This window comes from Ambystoma mexicanum, chromosome 6p (assembly GCF_040938575.1).
Source record: "Ambystoma mexicanum isolate Mex_15411 chromosome 6p, UKY_AmexF1_1, whole genome shotgun sequence".
Taxonomy (NCBI): Eukaryota; Metazoa; Chordata; class Amphibia; order Caudata; family Ambystomatidae; genus Ambystoma; species Ambystoma mexicanum.
The window spans coordinates 1,421,787,459-1,421,804,781 of record NC_090935.1 but is presented as its reverse complement, the minus strand read 5'-3'; the positions used below and the strand labels follow the sequence as shown (position 1 = coordinate 1,421,804,781).

General features: G+C 48.3%; 1 protein-coding gene across 15 annotated transcripts in view; it reads right to left on the bottom strand.

Moving 5' to 3' along the window:
- SEC31A (SEC31 homolog A, COPII coat complex component) overlaps positions 1-17,323 on the bottom strand; it is a 998,112-nt gene that overhangs the window by 833,644 nt on the left and 147,145 nt on the right. The window lies entirely within an intron of this gene.

Sequence of the window (17,323 nt, the reverse complement as noted above, 5' to 3'; positions counted from 1 at the left end):
GGCAAATGCCAAACCCATCACACTTATGACCGGTAATCGTTTAATCCGTAGCAGGAGTATAAATCTTCACAGATGGCGTGACGGGCACAGGTTCAGGTAGGATTGAGCTTTCTTGAATGTGTATGGCGTGACGGGCACAGGTTCAGGTAGGATTGAGCTTTCTTGAATGTGTACAAAACCTCTGAGATAAACAGCTTTTCAATGTGCTCAGATGCAATATGTTCACATTCCAATCCCACAGCTCAATACTTCTGCCTAATGAGTGCCTCATACCACTGGGATCCCCTGCCCAGTTAGGTGTCCATCCCAGCTCTCGAAAAAGGAGATTCATGCCATTACTGAAAGGGGACCTCTCCTGCATACTACGTTTTGCGAGGGCTATACTCGTCAGGACACAATCCATTCGAAGGGGCAAATCAAGCACCGATTCTGAATAAGAGGGGACTCCCGCAGCCATTAGACAGATAGTTGGAGCCAATACCCCAACGAAGGAGAGCAGTCCGCTGAAGACCCGCAACTCTTCATTGGAAGGTTGCCAGCAGCCCTTTCTTCACTTGCCTGACAAAGCACAGTCTCTCTCCAGAACTCATGAAGACCTTCATCATTGCTTTAAACCCTGGACCTGTGGGAACAACCAGTCCCAAACTCTGATCGAAGATTCATCTGCTGGAAGTAATCAGAAGAGACCTGGAGCCATTGTGTGGGTTAGCCAGACATCCTCCTGGGCTACCTCGCTGCAATGCTTGCCTTCCAAAGTTGAGCATTGGGACCCTGCAGATCCACATCTTATGGAATAAGAAACATTACCCTCAAGATGCAGCTCTCCACCACGAAGAGAGGCCTTGCATAACCAGTTCTTGTTTCCACCACAAAGGTCGTCTTCGCCTATTTTCTTCAAGTGGCCATCACTATTCTGTGCCTTCAATGGGTCCATGGGGTCAACTGAGCATTGGTCCTGAAGTCTGCGTCCAGCTATCCAGTGTCCAGAAAACGTGAACTAGTCAGACCTCAACACCCAATGCGTGATGTCGCCTTGGCACCAAAGACTCCTGGACTTCAATCAATGGAACCTAGGCATAAAAACAGAAGATGCAGTAATACGAGTAACTCCATGGTGGTCTGAGTGAATCGGAAAACAGGTTTTGGCCACAAGTCTCCATAGGGTGCAAAGTCTAAGACCTATTTCCCGCCATGCCTAGCTTTGAATGGTGGGGAGTTCGGGGCTGGTTTCCTCCTCTGGGCCGCACCTAAGGTGGTTGGATAGGTGGAGGTTCTGTTAAAGACTTAGCTCTTTAGTTCTTTAACTTTTGGAACACTTACAATGACCTGTTTACTCAAGCCAACACTTGCCAACATCCTAAACGAGACTGCTAGCTTCCTGAAAAGACTTATTGGAACCTGTGACTCCAAGCACACCTGGCTCCAACATTTCAAGCAAACAAAGGATCTTTTACCATTAGTACCTTATTTAAGATGTTTTGTTTAGTAGTTGCCAACTTGTTTATTCTAAAACTATTAGTTATCAAAGTATTGATGACTTACCTGCTTCCACTTCTTTATTCACTTTGCGACACTACTGTATTTAAAAGTGAGGTGTTAGTGTTCTTAGCAGAGCTAGACCTTGGTGTTTGTCCGAGTTCATCAGAACAAGGTGGCCGCACACAACCGGTCCACAGGGATAATTCAGTAGATCCACCTTACACAAAGCAAGTCTTCATAAGGATCCTTAGTCCTGATCCCCCCTCTCCCCCAAACCCTCTTCCAGTCCGACCGCTGGTATTGTTTCCCATCTGCTCCCCTCCTGTGTCTAGTAAGTCACTGAAGTGGTTTTGGCCATGGTCTGGGTCTCCCCTATTACAGTATATTTCACCACCGCTCCACTGCTACCATGTAGTGATTCTGGGGATCCAGAGGTGGGTGTTGGGTTTCTCATTTGGCTTCTGAATGGGAAGGCCTCGTCCATTCCCATCTGCATAAACAGACCTATCCTCCTGTTGCAGGCCGGGTCTTGTTCAGTGGGCTCAGGTGCATTGTGGCGTTTGTAGTCCTAGTTCTCTGGCTGTTGCTGCTTTCCAAGAACCACCTGAAAGAGCAGAGAAAGAGACCTGACCAGGATCGAGGCAGACATTGGAAAAGCTGACTGTACTTTGCAGCAGATTTCTGGGTCTTTAGAGCGGGGTCCTCTACTTCAGGGTCTTGTCTCCAGTGAACAAACTCAAAAATGAAAGGACTCCTTATCCCCCAAAATCGGGCTGTAGACTGCCGCAGGGCCACCAATAGCAAGTATCTGCCCTATTTAAACAGGCAAGGGCTGGCCAATCATCCTCACACCTGCCCAGAAACAGACACGCTTTGACATGGATGTAGATTGGCACCAGACAGTTGCAACCCCCCCATTTCAGACAGGTCTTGTAAAGCACTTTACCCAGGAATCCAAGTCAGATCCTGCGCAAATGAATACTATATATGGTATTTGCTATATTGAGGGGGCAGGAAGAAGGCCAGAGAGCATGATGATCATAGGGTGTGCGGCCCACACCGCTGGCAAAATTGCCAAGGTCTTTCTCCGCAAAGGACAGGGCTTACCCTGGTGCGACAGCCATTTTGAGTATATGGTACTCAAAATGGCATTATATGGTTTAAAAAAAATAAAAAAAGATGGTGCACTGGAAAAATGAGCACAATAGGGTTCACAGCCACCAACCAGCCGGTCCCAAACACATCAAAAAGGCAACAAAAGAAAAAAGTATATAAATCACCCCTGCAGCACTTCATTAAAAGTTAATTTGTGCTACATTAACACCACAGGCATCACGAAAGAGGACAGTCTCCCTGCACTAGTAACCATAAGGGCTGACCTATAATGCCAAAATAAAGGCGTGCAAGGGAAGTGAAAAAAAAGTCTTAACCTACCTACAAAATAAGGTGACGTTTCAAGAAGAATTAATCACTAGGACTCCACAACTTAACTTTACTGCAACCGCTGGATATCAACTGCTCCTTCTTGGTACTGCAACAGTACTGGTGGCAAACAGTACAGCTGCCCATACCCACGCTTCATCAGATCATCATTTCATTCAGAACAGCACCGTCTTCGGTAGGTATTCAATAATCCTGCATGCCTGTAGAACCTTGTTGCCACCAGAACTGTTGCAGCCCGAACAGAGACCAGGTCTGCCCTTGTTGAGCTTTGACTTTGCAGAGTTCCAAAGCGAATCATAGCCATGGACAAGACTAAGCATGCTTGTCTGACCTTGACAATCCTTCAGGATTAGGCCCTATAGTCAACACTGGTCAATAAACACTGGCGGTACTGCAGCTACAGTATCATATCCAGCTGTGCTAAATCAGAAGTCAGCCAGTCCCTTGCATTCATTTCTGAGAGACAAACTACCATCTGAGCAGATACTTGCACCTAGGCATCCCTTGTATTTTGACTACCGAATTTGTTACTTTAATTATCATATTGCATTGGCCATTGACCCTAACTCACACTTTCTGGAATTACAAGGATGCCAGACTTCCACTATGACCCCTTGAAAAAAGTGGACAAGCACTTGTCCTCAAGGCAACCTGCACACTACACAACACCTCATTAAATAAACCACATTTCTGGCCAATGTGTCAATACTATATCTTTGAGGGCCCCTTACGTCATTCTCAGATGAGGGTTACTATTCATTGTTAAGAAACACCTGCTGAGGAAGTGTATATACATATGACTACCATAGTTGCACCAGATTAAAAGCTGGTTTAACAGATGTGTTTAAGTCTGTTCTCACAGACTTGTCATTGCTAATAAATATGTCTGGTAGCATCCGTTTGAGTTTTTGGTTTAGTATGCTTCACCTTTAGAAATGTGTATTTCAGACCTCACAAGGTTAAGCCTGCTGTAAATAGAAGAATTGGTTAGATGAATATTGCAAACAGGCAATTAACTTAGTATCCACTCAGCAGCAATAAGTCACAGTTCTTAATGCCCATATAATGTATTATAGTGCGGCAGTCGCTGCACTATAGTAGAGTATCAAGTTCCATAGGAAACCCGAAAATTTAATTGCTAATAACTTTGAACTTGCATGACGGATTTGGCTGATATTTTGCAAACAAAATGTTTGTCACAGCACTACAATCCCCCCTCCCCAACTCAACCTCCCAAATCCAAATCCCCCCCCCCCCACCTTCAAGACTGGACATTTTGGGAAATGATTTGTCATAAAATGAAAATGTTATTAAGATAGCAATAAAACGTGGACAAAGCTCTGGGACATACTGATCGCGCAAAAAAGGTGACGGAGGCAAGAGCAGAAGTCCTCCACCGATTACAGAACATCTGGGCCCCAGTAATGGAATATGACCTGCGATTCCCCGCCTGACCTATAAACCCACTAAAGCCCGGTGGACCCTGAAGGACCAGGAATACCCCGAAAAAGACGCATAGACGATGGGGAGCAGGGCAGACGGCCTAGGTAGGAGGAATTCGGCCTCGGGGAAGGGGGGTGGCGGGGAAGAGACTTGAAGAAAATATCTGGGGATCAACACGCCTAAGTTATTGCTTAATATGTTATGTAACGGTCAACCTGCCTTGATTTAAAATAAACAAAGTTAAAAAAAAATATGCTGTTTATGGTCTACTCCCATTCATTTTCCCCATAGAGGAAAAGTCAACATCTCTGCGCAGCGCACAGCAAAAAAAGCTTGACGGAATTGGACCAGGCATGAAGCGTTGACTTGTTTTTTGGGAGGGATCTAGGATTATCCCATCCAGTAGCAGTTAAAATATTTGACGGAGAAGGGAATGCCCCTGTTCCCAAAATTAGTGACATTTTTTCCCACAGTGTTTTGTCGCAGTGGCTTTTCAGAAATTAAAAAGGCGCCATTTTGTTTGTTGCAAGATAACCTGGGTTAGAACGGGTATAACCGGGGTTAACCGAAAACGAAAAGTGGAAAACATGCCACTTGGATGAGGAAAAAGGATGAAATGGCATCAGGCTAGAGGTGAGGAAAGAGGACACCATAAGAAATTGGGAAGGAAGCTGGGGACCAAGTTCAGAGCTCGAACGTTTATGCAGAACCAGGGTTGTACTGCGGATAACCACGGCTGCAGTAGAAAATGGGATCGGGAATAAAGTCCTTCACACAAAAATACCTGCGGATGTTTGCGGGCGATTACGGATAACCAGGGTGATTTATAGCGCGTTACGGATAACCAGGGTTAGCGCAGCGATTGCACAAACTGTAAATCCAACCCCCGGGCTATGTGAAGAGGAGGTTCCTCCTCACCTCCCGGAGGTTGGATTTCCTTCAGTTTCATGTCAGCCCGCGTAATGTGCGTTGACGTGAAATTGTTTATTTCACATGCACAAAGTGAAGGAGAAGGTAGGTTTAACCTCACTGATATGATATCGCATTTATAGCGCGTCTATACACAAGAGTTTCAAGGCGCGACGAGGCAAGGGAGGGGGAACAGAGGGAAGCCAGACAACGATCCTACTAGGCCAGGTGTCAATCAGATTGTGCAAGTGCATGGGAAGGGGGGGGGGGGGGGGGGGGGGGAGTGCAGTACATGGGATAAAAGAATAAATAAACAATAAGTAAAGTATGGCCAACTAGTGGCAAGCGCAAGGGTAAGTGCAGACATCAGGTGTCAAGTGCTGGTAGTGGGACTGTAGGGATACAGAAAAACAGTCCAAGTGCAGAGGTTGCCAGGAAGGCAGTGCAGGTGTGCGACTGACTGGGGAGGGGACCTGGGTCGGAGATCAGAGGGTGGCCAGGTAACCAGTGCAGTTTCAGCCAGGAAATCTGCTGGCGCACAGGAGGAGAAAAGGCAGAAGCAAAGAGAAAGGTTTTGAGGTGCTTCCGGAACCGGAGACGATTCTCCTCAAGTTTCAGGAAGGCATGGAGGCTGTTCCAGAGGGAGGGCCCAGCCGAAGAAAGATCTACCACCAACTTGTTGCTTGGAGAAGGGGCTGACCCTGAGGGAGTTGGAGACAGATGAGCGAAGAGCTCGAGAAGGAAGATATTTAGGGAGAGGGAGTTGAAGGTATTGAGGCCCCAGAAGGCCTTGTGGACAATGCAGAGGGTTTTGAACTTAATCCTCGCAGCCACTGGGAGCCGGTGCAGAGATTTCAGTCCTGGAGAGATACGATCCGTGGGCTTGAGGCCAAGGACAAGTCTCGCAGTCCTGTTCTGGTTGAGTTGCAGAGGGCGGAGAGTAGAAGCAGGCAGATTTAGAAAGAGGATGTTGCAATAGTCCAGCCTAGAGAGAACCAGAGCTCTGGAGACAGTGAGCTTCGGGGGGGAAGGAGAGGAAAGGAAGAATACCTCTGAGGAGGTGCAGCTGGTAGTGTGGCTTCTTAGAGGCGTCAGAGATAGGAGGAGAGAAGAGGAGTGTGGAGTAGAAGATGACCCCGAGGTTTTTAGCCTCGCAGGTGGGAGCAGGAAGAGGGCCAAGAGAGGCCAGCCAGAGAGTGACAGGTAAGGAGGGAGCAGGTGTTCCGATGAGAATCTCGGTCTTACTGGCATTAAGGCAGAGATCATTGGCGGCACACCACTCCTTGATGGCGGACAGACAGTCGGAGATGAGAGAGTGAGAAGAGGTGGCCGAGGGTAGCCTGAAAATGAGCCAAGTGTCATCCGCATAGCACTGGAAGTTGGGGAAGAGTGCAGCAATGCGGTGGGCAAGAGGTGCCAGGTATTGGTTGAACAGCCAGGGAGAGAGGTTAGACCCCTGGGGAACACCATAGGTAGAGATAGAGGAGAGGAAGGACCCAAGTTGAACCTGGGATGGTCGATCAGAGAGGAAAGAAGTCAGCATGCCAGAGGCCTGACCGGTGATATCTAGGTTATCACGGAGACGGTTGTGCAGGATGGCATGGTTGACAGTGTCAAAGGCAGAAGAGAGAGCAAGTAAGATGAGGACACCGGGGGTGTTGGAATCAAGGTTCGAGAGCAGGTCTTCACGGAAATTGCTCTCCTGAACATCCGTGCTTCTGGCAGCTCTGAAGCCAGACTGATGGTCATGGAGACAACCAACAGATTCAGTTTTGCTTTTTGATCGAGGGAGATGTTGTTGGAAAGGGGAGACTTCTTTCCTCCACCACCTACCCAACAAGCATTACTGGGCGCTGATCGCTCGATCCGTGCCCAGCAATGCCACTATATCACCAGAGATGCCTTTTTTTGAGGTGGTGGGGGGCCACTTCGCATAGTAAGCAGCCATCTCCCCCTTCGGACCCCAAAGGGATGGGGCAACAGATTCTGCCCTTCCTGGAGGCAGATTAGCTATATAATCTGCCCCTATGAAGGGGCAAATCTGCAATTTATTTTAAAAAAATGTTTACAAATTATTTTCAGTGCTTTTACTGGGGGGGGGGACATTTTCTAGTAGTGTGTTAGTAGGACTGGGGGGGACAATTGTATGGTGATGGGTTGGACTAAGGACCAGGAGGCTATGTGTGCCATAAATATGGGATGCTGGCTGCTTTACATAAAAACAAAGTGCATTTTGGGAAAATAAGAATGACACTCCCCCACCCCCGCAATGTACCAAACATCTCAGTGATAGAAAAAATAAACGTTTACATTACTAAGCATGCAATGCACATGTGTTATGGTGCTCATTTCCTCTGCACACTATTCTGACAGAGAAAATGAGCACTGTCAAGTGTGCATTGTATGCTCAGAAGAAATTAATGTTTGCATTAGTAGCACACATGTTTGGGACTACCCCCCCCCTTACTCAACAGCGCTAACACATTAAACTGTACGTCTCATGCTTGTGCAATGCCTGAGACATACAGTTCCATGTGTTTGGAACGGAGCTTCAGCAAGACAGTATTTGCCGGAGCACAGCTCTGTCTTGTTTCCGGCCCAAGTCCTCCCCTGTGCATGGGGCAGGGGCGTATTTCAGTGGGCTGGCCCACAACTGCAAGGTCAACCCATGAAATGTACCCCATGCAGGCAGAACATTACTGCTCCCCAGGGGGATGGGGAGGGGAGCAATTTGAAGGTTTTGCCTACCATTGTGCCAACCTCAGGAGGCAGCAATGGCCACTAAGCCATCAGGAAAAGTAGGTTCTGGGTGGGGGGGCGGGGGATTTTGGTTCCATATGCCCCTTAGTCTTGCTTAGTGGAAGATTAATGATATGTACCATTTATCTGGCCGAAGGAAGCAAAAAGATTTGCAGATATGAGCATGATAGTTTGGATTAGTTTCTGCAGCTGGGCTGACCACCGATGATCAGTGTTTTAGTTTATTATTGCGTTTACAGTTCTGGTACTGTTCTTTGGTGGTTGCGGCTGAAGCTTCTGCTTTGTTGTGTTATTAGTACAAAATATTCTACTTTCCTCATACAGATTATCCCTATCCCTGCATTTCCCTTGATTTGCCAATCCCTAATGGCTGGCATGTACTGTTCATAAGGGTGTGTGTAGTGACATGGGTTCCACAAGCAATGTAAGCAAATGAGGCAGACACTTATTAGTTGCTCTGTAGCCACTTATGTGAAGTGTTTCTATCATGTTGCTTTTGCCATGTCATCAGCCTTTCTTTTTATGTTTTCTGGTGAAAATGGCTATGAGGAGGAGAAAGAAGGTAGTGAGACTTGAGGCAAAAGCAAAGGCTTCAGGAAACTTTACATGTTGAGTGTAGTATTGAACCCCAACTGACAGTTAAGTGATGAGTAGGTGGTCATTGAATCATCTTAGTGTATGTAGGACGGGGGTGGGGGAGGGGTGTTTTGATGGGAAATTCAGTGTGGACGGTTCTTAACATGTGTGGCTTAGAACTGCCGCTTTGAAGGTCTAGTGATTCATCATTGGTTGTGACTGGTAGGAGGCAGGCTGTGCTGGTGTGGTCCACTACTGGAGGAGCTAGAAGCTCTTGGAGCAGTGTGTGGTGGTAAGGAGTGTTGTGTAGTGCAAGGTGGACAAAAGGCAGAGCAGTGGTTTGTGGGAGAGTTATGTATAGTGCACAGTGCCCTGGAAGTGCTAGCTGTGGAGGCTTGGTCCTCCTTTTTGCCAGTATCTCTCTCCCCTTTACCTTCCCGGATTCCTCTGTATCACTGTATACTACTTGCAACTCTCCTTACCACCTTGCAGTACAGTGTGTCCCAAGAGCAGGTAGCTTTATTAATCACCTATTACAATAATGCCAGCACAACAGTGATATTTGCACAGCCGTAAATAAGGTGTCCTGCACCCCTCTCCCTCAAAGGTAAGTGTTGATTACATAATAACCTTGAACTGAAGTACAGTGTTCGCTCACATGAAAAGCTCAATATACCATTGGGGGTGGTGTGTGTCTGGGATTGCTTAAAGAAACATTTATGCATGCACTTGCTGTGCCAAAGTTTGGACTTTGCGTCTGGCGCTATTCATGTGAGTTTTCCTTTTCGCATTTCCAAGAGGGGATAAGGATTGTATGGCACTCTTTCATCCGAAGAACAGCAGCACATTTCACAGGCCCAAACACATCTGGGTATCACATGGTTGGTGTACCATTATTCTGATTTGGTTTCGGGGGTATGCACCTTCAACCGCTCAGATGAATGATGAGCGATGCCTTGGAGAAAAGGGAAGGTCCACCTTTGATTGTTGTGCATCTGGGGAGAATGACGTGGTCTCTTTGGGACGGAGAGGGGTACGGGAGCTACTCATGGCTAACTACAGTGGATTCCCGATTAGGTTCCCAAACACTGCAGTGGCTTGGTTTCAAATGATTCCAAGGAGGGATTGGAGAACTCCAGGGAAGGAAAAGGCCATCAACTCCTCAGTGAGAAAGCTTAATGGCCAGATGGCCAAACTGACCAAGGGAGGTCACAAAATAAGGACAATTCACCATGTTTTTTTCAAAAGTGAATTGGTGTTTCACAGAGATGGCATGCACCTATCTAGGAGGGGCATTGTATTGTAGTAATTATATGGGGTATATTACTCACCGTAATCGTATTTCTGATGCTTGTATCTGCTTAGATTCACATGCTGTGCCTAGGCCGATATCTAGTGGAAGCTGCGGAGTATTAGTTTTTTTTCGAAACTCGAAAATGGGCGTCGACACAGGGCGTGCCAGTAATACTATCCCTAGTGTGACGTCCACTGTACCCAAGAACCTCACGCATCTAGGATCCTCAGATTGTATTTTTTCTGACATGAGGTAGCATGAGGAGTAGCGTGAGTACAGATAATCCAAGCAGATAGATAGAAAGGTAAGACTACAAGCAACCATGCGCCTTCTCTCAGAGGGGAGGAAGGGTGGGTCGCATGTGAATCTAAGCAAGAAATAAGATTACGGTGAGTAATGTATCCCTTCTGAGGCTTGTGGAATCTGCTTAGATCACATGCTGTGCATAGATTAGCGAGCAGTACCTGAAGGAGGTGGAATGTGAGAAGGGTCATGAGCAAATAAGTGTCTTAGAACCGCTTGTCCCACTTGTGTATCTGCCTTGGAATGGGTGTCAATGCAGTAATGCTGAGTAAAAGTGTGAATAGAGCTCCAAGTAGCTGCTTTGCAAATGGTGTCAAGGGGTACATTTGCAATGAAAGCCAGAGTGGCCTCAATGCCTCTAGTAGAGTGGGCTCTTAGCGTGAAAGGCAGAGTTCTTTCAGAGAGTAACACAGCTGGATACAGTTAATAATCCACTTCGAGATGGCACCTTTAGAGACGCGATCCCCCTCTCTGCCTGTAGCTACAGAGACAAACAGTTGATCTGTTTTCCTTAGCGGTCTGGTTTTATTTACATAGTAGAGGACCGCCCTACGCACATCTAGGGTGTGTAGTTTCACCTCAGCCGAGCTTCGAGGGTCCTGGAAGAAAGCCGGAAGCTCGATGGACTGGTTTACATGGAATTTTGATATAAACTTAGGTGTGAACTTAGGATGTGTGCGTAAAACCAGTTTGTCTTTATGGACAGTAAAGAAGGGATCCTGCACTGACAGAGCCTGAATTTCACTAACCCTTCTTATAGAAGTAATAGCTACCAAGAAGGCCGTTTTATAAGTCAGGTGTTTGAGACTGCTCTTATGCATGGGCTCGAAAGGGGGTCCCATGAGCTTGGCTAGCACCACATTAAGGTCCCACCCTGGTGGTGGGTTTGAAATAGGAGGGTGAAGTCTCTTTACTCCTTCCATGAAGGCTTTAACTACTGGTACTTTTTGAGACCTTGCTATGGGAAGTGGTGTATGCCGACAGGGCTGCCGGGTGTACTTTCAGTGAGTTAAAAACCAATCCTGCATCTAGCAGGTGGAGCATGTATGTAACAATAGTGGAAGGAGTCCAATCAACAGGGTTGATTTGTCTACTCTGGGACCAGATAACGAACCTCGTCCACTTGTCAAAGTAACAGTGCCTTGTGTTTGGTTTCCTAGATTCCTTTAGGATGTCCATACACCTCTGTGGTAAATTGAGCTGTCCAAACTCTGACCTCAGGAGCCATGCTGCCAGGTTCATTGAGTTGGGTTGCTGGTGCACTGTTTGACCTTGGTGCTGGGACAGGAGGTTGTACCAGGCTGGAAGTTTGATGGATTTGCACACCGCCATCCTGCGTAGGTGTGGGAACCACGGTTGTCTTGCCCACATGGGAGCAACGAGGACGAGCGTCATCGACTCTCTGTTCATCTTGTTCACCACTTTCCTGATGAGAGGAGTTGGTGGAAAAGCGTACGCAAACATCCCTGACCAGTTCATCCACAGGGCGTTCCCCTGGGAGTCTGGTTGGGGGAACCTGGATGCAAATCCTGGGCATTGTCTGTTTTCGCTTGTGGCGAATAAGTCTAGTGGGGAAACCCCACTGAGAGAAGAGATCTTCTACGACCTCTCTGTGTAGAACCCATTCGTGTTCCTCTGGGAGGGAGTCTCTGCTCAGAGCATCCGCTAGGGAATTGATCTCCCCTGGAACATGTGATGACAGGAAGATGTTCCGTCTGAGTGCCCATATCCAGATTTTCTGGGCAAGCTTGGACAGATTTGGCGAACGAGTCCCTCCTTGCTTGTTCAGGTAGAACATGGATGTTGTGCTGTCCGTCCGGATTTGCACTGACAGGTTTAGTAGGTGGGGCTCGAACGCTTGAAGCGCTCTGAATACTGCCAGAAGCTCTAGCAGGTTGATGTGGTTCTTGGCCACTGAGGGAGACCAGAGACCCTGAGCTGTGTGGTGGAGATGGTGAGCTCCCCACCCCGTCAGGCATGCATCGGTAGTGACTACTGCCTGTACTTCGGGATCGTAAAAGGGTTTCCCCTGTGCGAGATTCTCTCTTGTCCACCAGTGAAGGCTTTATACTAGTGTTGGCGAAACGACCACTAGATCGTCCCACTGACCACTTGCCTGAGACCACTGTTTCGCCAACCATTCCTGCATGGGACGCATGCGCAGGCGCGCGTGGGGGACCAGGTAAATACATGACGCCATCATGCCCAGTAAACGCATTGCTTTGCATACCGTTATTTGGCGACCGGACTGATAATGCGGAATTTGCAGTAGTATATTCCGAATTCTTTCCTCTGAAGGAAAGGTCAACCCCTCTGGACTGTCTAGTATTGCTCTTAGGAACTGTTTGGAGGTGCTTGGCACCAGGCTTGACTTTTTCTCGTTGATTGAGAAGCCTAGCTCGTGGAGGAGGTTGATAGTCCTTTGAATGTTTGTCCTGCAAATTACTGGGGTTTCCCCCGTTATGAGCCAGTCGTCCAGATAAGGGTACACCGGGATTGCCTCCCTGCGTAGGTGTGCAGCCGCCACCGCCAGTACCTTGGTGAATACCCTTGGTGCTGAAGCTATCCCGAAGGGCAGTACCTTGAATTGGTAGTGTCGACTGTCCACCTTGAAGCGCAAGTACCTTCTGTGCGCTGGGAACATGGAAATATGAAAATAAGCATCTTTCATATCCAAGGTTGCCATGTAATCCCCCTTTTTTTAGGAGGGGGATTACCTCTTGTAGCGTACTCATACAAAACTTTTGGGGCTTGACATACTTGTTGGCAGGCCGTAAGTCCAATACTGGGCGCATTGTCGAATCTTTCTTTGGCACAAGGAAGTAAGTTGAATAAATACCCTTGTTTACCTGGTGTCCCGGGACGAGTTCTATCGCGATCTCCTCGAGGAGAATCTTCTGATGTTCTAAAGAGTGTACTCTTTGTCGTGGAGGATGGTTCCGGGGACGCTGCAGTAGTTCTATACAGTACCCTGTGGATACTGTTGACAGCACCCATCTGTCTGATGTGATCCCTTCCCAAGCCTGGGTGAAGTTGGAAATGCGTCCCCCCTACTGGGGTTGCGTGAACCCTGGACTGAGCGTCACTGCTTTGGTGGAGGCGTGCCGCCTCCCTTGCTGGGGCTGCCTCTGCCTTTACCACAACCTCTCCTATTACCCCTGCCATAACCTTGGGTAGACTGTTGGCTGTTCCACTGTGTACCCTGCCCCTGGGAATAGTTAGATCCTCTCTGGGAATTTTGGCCGCGTGGGCGACGAAAATTACTATTCCCTCTCTGGTTAGGGGGTTTATTGGTTAACTGGCCAAGGGATTTGAGTGTCTCGTATTCGTCCTTGGCATTCTTCAGTGCGTCTTCGACCGCCTTACCAAACAGATCGGCTTCTACCGGTTTGTCCAACAATGATGCCTGAGTTTCTGCCTTAAAACCAGACTGCCGTAACCACGCATGTCTCTTGATAACAGTGCCTTCTGCTATCAATCTGCCTGCATTGTCCGCTGCGTCAAAAGTTGCTTTCAAAACGCAACCAGACACGGCTCTACCCTCTGCGGAAATCCGAGCTAACTGGCCCTTTAAAGGTTCAGGAGCAGAGGCTATGAGTGCCGCAACTTCTTCCCAGTGATGGCAGTTGTAGCTGGCCAACAGGGTGGTGGAGTTTGCAATCCTTGCTTGATAGGCGGACGTTGAGGCTACTTTCCTGCCGAAACCATATAGTTTTTTGCTCTCCTTGTCGGGAGGAGCTTCGGACGATGACAAGGGTGTTCCAGCCCTCTTACGAGTGTTAGTGACAACTAGGGAGTCTGGCTTCAGATGTCCTCTTATATAGAGAGGGTCAGACTGGGCTGCCCTGAAAAGTTTTTCAACCCTGGGATTGACTGCTCTGGTGAGGTTCGCGTTCACCAGCGACGGGTCTATTCTTCGCTGAATGGACTTAAGGATAGGGATGGTCTGGGCAACAGGCCTCCTTTCTCCCACTAACTCCTCTGCGAAGTCCCTCTCCTCCTGGACACCGTGGCTGTCAATATGGAAATGTTCTGCTGCACGTGCGAGAACCTCGTTTAGGAGGGGTTGGTTATCGACAGGGGAGTCGGTAACCGGGGCTTCGTTTTCTACCGGGGAATCTACTCTGTAGGTTTCAGGGTCTTCCTCTTCCTCTTCTTGGTCCTCATCATCCCCATAGTAGCCCGTCCCGGTTTGTTCTTCTACTAAGCCAAATTCTTGGTCCTCACCAAAGGAAGCCTCTCCTTGATACAGTGAGTATGGTCTTGAGTATGGTTGTACCTCGAAGGGGTCTGTAGACGTCATCGGTGTTTCAAACCGGGGCTTCTTACTCGGGGGGATAGGATCATTAGAGCCTGAGGGTGTCGCCCCTTGTGGATCATAAGAAAGGAAAATGGTCTAGATTTTTATCATAAAAATGAGCCAAAGAAGACATCCTTGACATGACCCTATCTATGTCTTCACTGGACCATTTCTTGGAACTGGGAATGACTCAGCAAGTCTAGGGGATTTTACTTGAGTAGATTTGCTGGTTTTAGACATATCAGCAGACCTGGTCTTATCTGTCTGTTTAGGGGGAGTGGTGTGTTTCACAGGTGTGGAAGAGTGCAAAGGCTGCTTCTGCTGTTTTCCCCCATCCCCGTGAGTGGAAAAGTGTTTTCCCTGTCCTTTTGTGGCTCCGGAGTTTTTCGACGCCTGGCGTCGAGGATCGGGGGTAGGGTCGGGGGGCCTCGCAGATCTCGTCTGCGGGCTCCGACTCCTGGAGCGCGGCCTGGGGGTGGAAGCCGTCTTCGTCCTCCGGCGATCGAACTTCTGTTGGCCTAGGGAGCGAGGCACTCTTGGCAAGAGTGGATGATTGCCTGGAGTCATGCGGCGATCTCGATCGAGAACGCCCAGAGGACACTGAATCGGACCGTTCTGTTTGTGCCTCTTTCCGAGAACTCGACGTCGTAGAGTCTCGGTTGGACTTCGTGTGTTTAGTGTGTGTGGTGTGTGAAGCGCTTGTGTCGCCGGGGGTCTTCCCCATAGCCGCCCTGCCAGACGACCTTCCGAGGTCGGGGACTTGCGCTCGGCTGTCTTTGGACGCCGTAATGCCCTCGCCGTCCGAAAGTACGGCGTCGCTGCTGTCGCTGAAGGCGCCTTCCGCTGCCATGGCCGCCTGCCTGGCGTGGTGGGCCCAACGCTTCGTCGAACGGTCCTTAAGTGTCTTAGGTTTAAGCCTACTACACGCTCTGCAGTTCGCTTCGGGGTGGTCCCTCGGCAAGCAGAGATTGCACGTGGCGTGCCTGTCGACCCAAGGGTATTTGCGATTGCACTTGGGACAGAATTGAAAAGGGGTACCCTCCATACGCACCTTGAGGCAGCGGGCTGTTAAGTGTAGGAAATGTATAAGGTGTACCTATATACCAAGAGTGTAGAGTATGTACAAACCCCACTCTCCCTACTTGCAGGGCAGAGGCCTTCCAAGGCCCGGGCCGAGGCCAGAGGCCTTCCGAGGCCCAAATCTGTTGTGCAGCAGTCGACGGTCGATTTCCTCTCCAGCCGGCGTTGAGTGTCGAAGTTCAACGTTGGGATGGGGAAGGATGTAAATAAATTAATATTTTAGCAAAAGTATGGCTAAGGCCAGGACTCCGCAAAATGCTTCCGACCAGTATGGCGGAAAAAACAATCTGAGGATCCTAGACGCGCGAGGGATCTTGGATACAGTGGACGTCACACTAGGGATAGTATTACTGGCACGCCCTGTGTCAACGCCCATTTTCGATTTTCGAAAAACAAACTAATACTCCGCAGCTTCCACTAGATGTTGGCCTATGCACAGCATGTGATCTAAGCAGATTCCACAAGCCTCAGATTGCTCTATATATATATATATATATATATATATATATATATATATATATATATATATAGAGCAATGTCCCTATTTGTATGGCCTCAATGCGCTTTGAGGTTGGAATGCCCCTGGGGACCGAAGTCCAGGTATGGGAAAATGCTGTAAGAGTGGACTTTAAGATGCGTGTGTGCATTCTGCCGGGATTAGGATTTCGGAGGCCTGGCTAGGCTCCAATACGCAAACCAAGAGGTCAGGTACGTGGGTAGGTGCTGTCGGTGGACAAGACAGCGTGCTAGTGCAGGAGACTTGATATGTGCCCAGCTAGGCCCACTTTATCAAAGGTTGTCGCTGTACACTTGAGGCATGCCAAGGGTTTCGGTGCGGTAGGCAACATGAGCATCTAGAAAAAATTTGACATAACCGTAGCTGCATTCTAGAGTGCAGCATGTTTTCACAGATGTGGTGCGTTTATACATACCTTAAACTCGGGCAGATTTGACCTTTGTCTGTTTCTTTTCTGACACCCCCTCCACCCCACCTCCCAAGTCTCCCAACAGCAATAGGCTGGTAGTGAGAGTGCCTCATCTGGTGGGGTTAGCATACCATCATTGGGAAGGACCTAGTTAGTGGCTTTGAGTACAATAGGCAAATACATTAAATAGAAGTTGCCACCTATAGCCTAAGACCAATGGTGGTATTTCCCATCCCCAAAAGAAACAATCTAAGTTTGTAGGTTTTAAGCCCCCTCCCCCCTCGGGAGCATCTCTACATCCAGTGAAAAGCTATGAAATTAGCGTTCAATTAGGTAAGGCTACCCAACTGAGTGCATAACATGTCCTGTCCCCAAATTCAGTTAGGCGTGCTACAGTTACTACATCTAGTAGTCCATCTAATCGAACATTCGGTTCAGACACTTTTCAGTGGCAACGTTGAAGGTGCAATCAGATTTTCACGTGGTGTTCCGGTAATCGGAGTGCACCAGTTATAGAGTTGGAGGTTGGGGGCCCGGGGGGTGGTAGGGGAGGGAGTGGATTGGTGTACGTTCGTCTGTAAGAGTGGAAAGGGGCAAGTTTATCAGGAGTGCCACTAATAGTGTGGAAGAGGGATTCAAAAAGAGGAAGAAACAAAGCCAGGTTTTGAAGGCATTTATGAATGTGAGGTGGGTGCAGTGATATTGGGAGATACCGAAGAGAAGTGCTGCCCCGGATCTGAAGGTCCTGGAGGGTCTGTAGCGTGTAAGTTTATCTTGGAGGAATTCAGAACCTGTGTTGTGGATGGCACA